This window comes from Silene latifolia, chromosome Y, assembly GCF_048544455.1.
Source record: "Silene latifolia isolate original U9 population chromosome Y, ASM4854445v1, whole genome shotgun sequence".
In the NCBI taxonomy this organism is placed as follows: Eukaryota; Viridiplantae; Streptophyta; class Magnoliopsida; order Caryophyllales; family Caryophyllaceae; genus Silene; species Silene latifolia.
The window spans coordinates 165,530,896-165,538,220 of NC_133538.1; the positions used below are offsets into that span (position 1 = coordinate 165,530,896).

General features: G+C 40.5%; 1 non-coding gene across 1 annotated transcript; it reads right to left on the reverse strand.

Moving 5' to 3' along the window:
* Window positions 1-516: 516 nt before the first annotated feature.
* On the reverse strand, window positions 517-623 carry LOC141636317 (small nucleolar RNA R71). The gene has a single exon (XR_012540937.1). It is a non-coding gene; the product is annotated as a small nucleolar RNA R71 (small nucleolar RNA).
* Between the last annotated feature and the right edge of the window lie 6,702 nt (window positions 624-7,325).

A 7,325-nucleotide genomic window follows, 5' to 3' on the forward strand; every position in this document is an offset into this window, starting at 1 on the left:
TCATCTAGAGTATTGCCGACAGAGGAAGAGCTGAGTACTCTGTCCAGTTACTACGAGAACGAGCTATTCGAGGAGGATTCACCTTCATCTCTTATTTCTACTTCATCAGCTGAGACTGTCACATCTCCAGATATGGTTGAAGAAGCTAGTATAGCCAGTCACTCCGAGCCGAAAGCTGAGAATCTCTACAAGGGATTCGCATTGCCAGCTGGGACAGATAGGAAATTCGAACCAAAACCGGCTTACATTAACTTGGTTGAGAGAAACCAATTTGGGGGAGCTGCAAATGAAGATGCAGCTAAGCATATGGAGACATTCATTGATTACTGTTGCTCCATACCTCCACCAGCAGGTGTGACTCCGGATCAGGTAAAGGAGACAATGTTCTTATTTTCGCTCCGTGATACTGCTAGGGAGTGGTACCGAGATCTGGATCAAGCTGGTAATGGGATTATTGATTGGAATTCGTTGGCCTTAGCGTTTTATAAGAAATACTTTTCTGCATCGAAGACCAATGCGATTAGAGCTCAGATCACGAGCTTTAAACAGGGTCCTGATGAAGATTTTCATGAGGCATGGGTCCGTTTCAAGAGATTTGTGCGAACTATTCCCCACCATAGGTTTGAGAAGTGGTTTCTGTGCAACCAATTCTACAATGGTCTTTATGATGATCAGAGAGCTATCCTAGATGCTGCAGCTAATGGCAGATTTCAAGAAAATAGCGGTGAGACAAAGGGGTGGAAAATCATCGATGACATAGCCATCCATAAAGCTGAGCATGTGAATTCTAGAGGAAATCAGAGGAGCTCAGCTGAATCACTTGCTGTAGCTGCAATAGAGGCCCTTAATGCGAGATTCGACAAGATAGACTTAAGGGGATCCCAAAAAGGAGGTATATACAAGGTTAATGTTGTTTCAGACGGTCCCTTTTTTATGCAAAAGATGTGGAGCTGAGGGACATGTTTCGGATTTTTGTCCTAGTTCGACTGAAGTATGTGCTGCCTTTAAACATTATAGACAGAATGGTACATATCCCGATTCCTCTAATGTCCACCCCAATTTGAGGTGGACCAACCAGAATGTCCTTAATCCGGGTCCACAGCAGCAGCAGAATTATGTGCCCCCTCATAAGCAGCAGCAGCCATATCAAAAGCCTCCGTATATCCCTCAGCAGCAGCAGCTCCAAAGTTCCGATTTTACTGAGTTGAAAAATTTGTTGCTAAAGGAGTCCCAAGCTAGGGAGGCCGGGATGAAAATTTTGGAGAGCCAAATTGCTCAATTGGCTACCAAGAATGCAACTCGAGCTTCGGGGCATTTACCGTCGCAGCCGGATCAAAAAGAGACCCTTAATGCAATTACTTTGAGGAGTGGGTTTACCCTTGATGGGCCCGCTATGGTCGAGGAAGTTACTGGAAAAGATGAGGCGGAACCAAGTAAGAAGAAGGTAGTAACAAACAGTGGCAAGAAAAAGACGATCAACAGGTATGTCAGTCGATCGACTGACATACCCGGTCGATCGACCAGTCCGCGAAATAGTGCAGCTTCTGGTCCTATAGAAGCCAGTCGATCGATCGACTGAAAATGCTGCTGATTTTGAATCTTTTCGTCCTCCAATGCCAAATAACTTGAGGAACCACTTGTTTCGAGGTACGGCTACTCCGAAATTATTGAGGCAAGACCCAAATGCTGATGGGTCTGTCCCGGTTCCAAAGTATGACCCAATGACGATTAATGGCTCATTCTTGAGACGGCCTAAAGAAGGTTCGAGCTTCAACAAGGAGAAGGTAGTGGATTTTCAGCCTAAGTCCACTGATGCCGGTATGATAGACCTAGAAGAGAGGGCTAAGTTACTTATTACAGCCCCTTATCCGGAGAGATTGGTGCCGACAAAGGAACATGTATCATTTAACAAATTTGAAAATGTTATTCGTAGTTTAAATGTGCAAGTTCCTTTCCTTGAATTAGTTAATCAAGTGCCTGCTTACATGAAATTTATGAAGCAAATTTTGTCTAAAAAGAAGCACTTGATATTGTGCAATCTGTCGCACTAACTGAGGAGTTATGTTCTTATTTAACTCATACTGCACCCCATAAGATAGAAGACCCAGGTAGTTTTTCAGTCCCATGTAATATTGGCACCTTTTCTATTGAGAAGGCATTATGTGACCTAGGAGCCAGTATTAGTGTCATGCCTTTGAGTCTTGCTAAGAAGTTGAAATTGACTAGGTTTGCAGTTACCAACATGACAGTACAGATGGCTGATCGTTCTGCGTTCCAGCCTATAGGAGTCTTAGAGGACATTCCTATGCAAATAGGAAAGTTCCTTTTCCATGTTGACTTCGTTGTGCTAGATATGCCCGAAGATGCTCACATACCTATCATTCTGGGTAGACCATTTCTACACACTGCTGGTACAGTTATAGGTGTTGGCTCAGGGACATTTACTTTTAAGGTAGGGAAACATTCCATTGTCTTTGCCCAGACAGCTAAGAAGAAAGACCCCATGTGGCCAGTAACTTGTAATGTGGTTTCTGAAAAGAAATCCTATTTTGTGCTTTCTGATATGCCTGCCCCTATGCCTATTCCTGTTGTAACACCTCCGCCCCAGATTGGGAGCAAATTGGAGGAAGATTCTTCTGTTTTGGATATTGCAGGAGCTGGTTTGGGGAAGGAAGAGCCGCATGTTGCTCCAGCTGTGAAGGAGTCAATCGTTCAAAGAGGTGGCTTAGGATGTCTTAGCTATGGCACTGATGAGGAGACTGATGAGGATCCAGTCAAAGTTACGGAGTCCGATTTGGATTTTGATGAGCTAGACGAGGTCATTGATTGGGAAGATATCAGAGATGTTGATCCGTTGAGTTCTGCGGATATTGGAATGGCTAGGAGCCCCGCTGAGGAGATGAGTTCTGTAGAGGCTACTTTTTGTAGCCAGAAGCCGAGCAAGTGGGCCATTCCGTGGCCATTCTTGATCAACTATTAGTTGATTTACTTTTCTAAAAAGACACTTTATTGCTTTCGTTAAACTTTCTTTTTATTGCTTTTGTGTGCGCGAGACTTCGCTTTAATTCAGTTTGCTTAGGATTTAAAGACCTTTAGACTGTTACTTTAGGTTTTTGCGCAATTTTGGGCGCGTTATTACGTGTATTTGCAGGTTTCTGGACCTTCTTAGCTCAATTCATTGAGCTAAGTCGAAGAAAATCAGAACTTACAGCAGGTTTTCTAGTCGATCGACTGCCTCCTATGGTCGATCGACTGAGCCGCGACACCAAGAGCTTCTGTTCCTGTTCACTCTGGTCGATCGACTGCCTGCTATAGTCGATCGACCACTCCCAGAGTGCACATTCACGACCATCCCACCTTGTGTTTGGTCGATTTACATTTCTATGGTTTTCTTATTTTGCACATAATTTTGCGTTTCGTAAATTGCTTTCTCGGAATTATGCGCGGTACTTTTGCTTCTTTTCAGGTACTTATTGGTAGCACTGCTGGCTACTGATCAAAACCTCCAAGCTCACGCTGGTTTGGGGAGGTTTCCTTTTGCTGCGCTTAAAGTCTTGTGAGTTCTGAAGTCACCTTCATGTCTTGTTTAGTTAATTTATCGCAAAATTCCCGTCTCCCTTTTATTTCATTATATGATTTTGCACAATGGGGACATTGTGTGATTTGGTTTGGGGAAGGGTTTTGCATAGCATTCATATGTTTTTGCATTCACGTTTAATTATTCTGTTTGCATTGTTATTTAATTTATCCATATATACAGAAAATTCAAAAAAATTGAAAAATTTCAAACAAATTCAAAAAAATTGCACGTTTACCTTTGCATTTAAGTCGAGTCGGAATGGTAGTATTTCAATGATGACATTGCATTTTCAGCTGTTTTATGCCTAAGCCTTGCTAATTGACATGTTATTAGTAGAATCATATATGCATAGTCTACGAGTTTTCGTTAATTTACTTGCTGGACTTGAGACTTGACTTAAATTTTGGCAAACTACTTATATTCTGAGATTTAGAGCCTATAACTGGTGTCATTCATGACCAGTTTATCTAGGATTGTGAGTAGTTAATCCTTATGAGACATGTTACATAAATTTGCATAAATATGAACTTAATCTGCTTAATACCTGTATGCATTCGGGTTCGTGGTTAGTTGACACATGTGGAAGAGGTCACCCCTTTATTCATTTCTCCCATAAGCTTCACACTGCCAGAAATAGCCTTTTTGTCCCGTTATCTACATCCTACATTTAGTTTGCCCTTGTCAAGCTAGTAGTTTATGTTCTTGGTATTGTTACTTCGTTTTTGGTAGCTAATGCTCATTTTGAGATGATGTTGGGAAGATGAAAAAGGAAATAAAGAGAAAAATAGAATAGAAGAAAAGAAAGAAAAAAAAAGGAAAAATAAGTTCAATCTATGGTCGGTCGACTGAAGCCCGAGAAGAGAAAGAAATCAAAATCGGATAATTCAAAGTCTTTATTAAATGGCGATTTTTGCTCCCATGTTTCATTTGTATCTTATGGGGAGTTGATTAATTATGGAGATGGTGAGATTTGTGCTTGCTATTAGCACCGTTTCGATTGAAATCTTGAGCAAAAAGTTGGATGTTGTTATAATTTGGTTCCCTTAGTTACTAGCTTGGCTTTTAACTCTGTTTTTATCCAAATTTATTTTAGCCCCTTCTTACCCATACCTCACATATCCATATTTACCTCGGCATGTGTCATGGTCATTTGTTTGGTTGGAATGCATATGTATGGTTGTAGAGATTATTTTTATATTAGATTGCAGGCATGTTCTTATAGGTCGTAGTTAGGTGAGAGTCATTACATTTACTTCTTTCTATCTTACATATATTCACTTGTGCTTATGTGTAATTTGAGCGACTCGTGAGAGTCCATAATGATAAGTCTCTATAGTTGACGGTTCAGCAGTTCTTAACGACTACATAACTCGTTTGCACGATTCACATTGCTAATTGATTGTTAGTTGTTGCATTAAATTGGTTTAGACTTTACAGTTTGCATTTCGCTCTGAGATTGAACTCGTTCCATTAGGTTTTAGAATCGAGTCTAGCTCTTGCTTGGGGACAAGCAAGGGTTTGGTTTAGGGAAGTTTGATGCGTGTCATTTATATGATGTTTTACACCCTATTTTATACGCATTTCAGAGCTCATTTATGTAGTTTATGCTACTATTTTCCCCATTTCCGTCTACTTTCGTGTTTTTGTGCAATATTGCAGAAATGTGAACAATCCAACGGGAAATGAGCCGAATCCAACCCCGAGTACCTAGCATTGCATTTGACATGAAGTATTTACTCGGGAAGCGAACTTGGTGCGCATATCAAGGCCCGAAAGACTAATTCACGAAGTTTTTGAAGCAAAGTACCAGCTACAGTGGTCGATCGACCAGGGCACGACTTCCAGTAGCTCCTGTACAGTACAGTTCAGTCGATCGACTGGCATCCGTGATCGATCGACCAAACCGATAATCTGACGCAAATAAAAAGAATGAGAAGTTAGAAGCCCATTTTAATTAGGTTTAGGAATAAGAGAGTTACGCAACATTCTTATATAATGTAACCCTCTCTATTCTGGAATTCATCAAGTCTTTTATCATTAGAATTTTAGGAAATAATTAGGGTTTGATATTTCATTGTTTTTAGGGCATAATCATTCAATATACAATTTACTTTCGTTTGCGCTTTTCGGAGTCTTCCTTTCTCTGCAATTCTTACGGTAATTTTGCTTCCATAATTTTAGTTTACTTTATTAGTTCATAGATTAGAAATTGCTAGTTAGATTTCCCAAAGCCATATTATTGTTTTATGTTAGTTATTCATTTAGTTAATTTAAATATGAATTCTTTTGCTTTATTAGTTAATCTTATCGTTGTTTTCATCACGAGTATGAGTAGCTAAATCCCCAGTGCTAAGATGTAGGGAATCTGTAGGTTAGACGGCTTCAATTCAGGCGACCTGTTTTCGGGCTCTGGTCGATCGACTGGGTTAGTGGTCGATCGACTGGGGTCGTGTTAGATTAGCTACGTTTTAATTAATCAAATTGCTATATTTGACGAATCGAGTGCACGCGACTAGTTGAATGTTTAGGAATTGACCGACCCGTTAAGATCGAAAGATAGGGAAGGGAGATAAACTACCTAATTAATACGAATAAATTAATGAGATCGAGAGATAAGTTAATTTAGATTTTGAGTTTCATTAATCAAGAACGAAAGTTGGTATTAGTGAGATTAGGGACCCGTAGCTCAGGCCGAAAGGTTGCTACCTGTTAAAAATGGACCGAGAGGACTTTTTATTTTCCCGTCTAACATCTTTAAGACAGTTTACCTAGAATTGCCGCCGTCGAAACTACAGTGAACCGACCGTCTTAGCATTCTTTTACAATTTGATTTCATCCGTTCTTTTTAGTATCTCATTTATCTGCTTAGTTTACTATTGCCCTTTTAGTTATATATTATTCAAATCAAACCCTCCTCACATTTGTTACTTAGACTAAACTCAGACAACTATTAATTGCATTGCCTCTCTGTGGTTCGACCCTGACTGCCGCTATCTATAGTAGTAGTTTGGAAACTATAAATTTATCTTTGGTACTCTACGACGGTATCAATTAACAACTACCACAACCAATCAGCGATACTGACTCTACACCAACCAAACAACACCAATAGACACTCTAGACAATCAACAGTACTGAGTAGGAGAACCTACCTTTAGCAAACCGCAGCGATTCCGCGTCCGATCACAAGATATCGACCAACCATGAAAACCACCTATACAATCAATGCAACCACCTATTACTACCACTACAAACCTAACTGAAAACAATGATGACGATGATGATGACGATAACATATCTATACAATGTAATCCGGCGTCAAGACCGCTACTCGACTCAAGCATCCCATCCCCATGGTGTAAGCATCCTCAAAGGCCTCAAGGAAAGGGATTATGGTGAAGGAGAAAGGAGGTGAAGGCATCTAGGTTTAGGAAAAAGAAGTGGGAAAATGATTTGGGGTTTCACGATATACGATTTATAATTCCCCACTGCAACCTCGTTACTCGATCGAGTAACTAACTTACTCGATCGAGTGATCTCTACTCGATCGAGCTCCCAAGCTACTTGATCGAGTAGCCTCAGCTAGATCGAATACCACACAAACCAAAGCTCACCAAGTCACAAGACATCACCCATAAAGTTTCCCAAGGTCAAGATCAGTGTCTAAGGTCAGTCAACGTCGGTTAACGGGTCCCTAAAAGGCGGGTATTACAGTCTTCCCCCTTAAAAAAACTTCGTCTCCGAA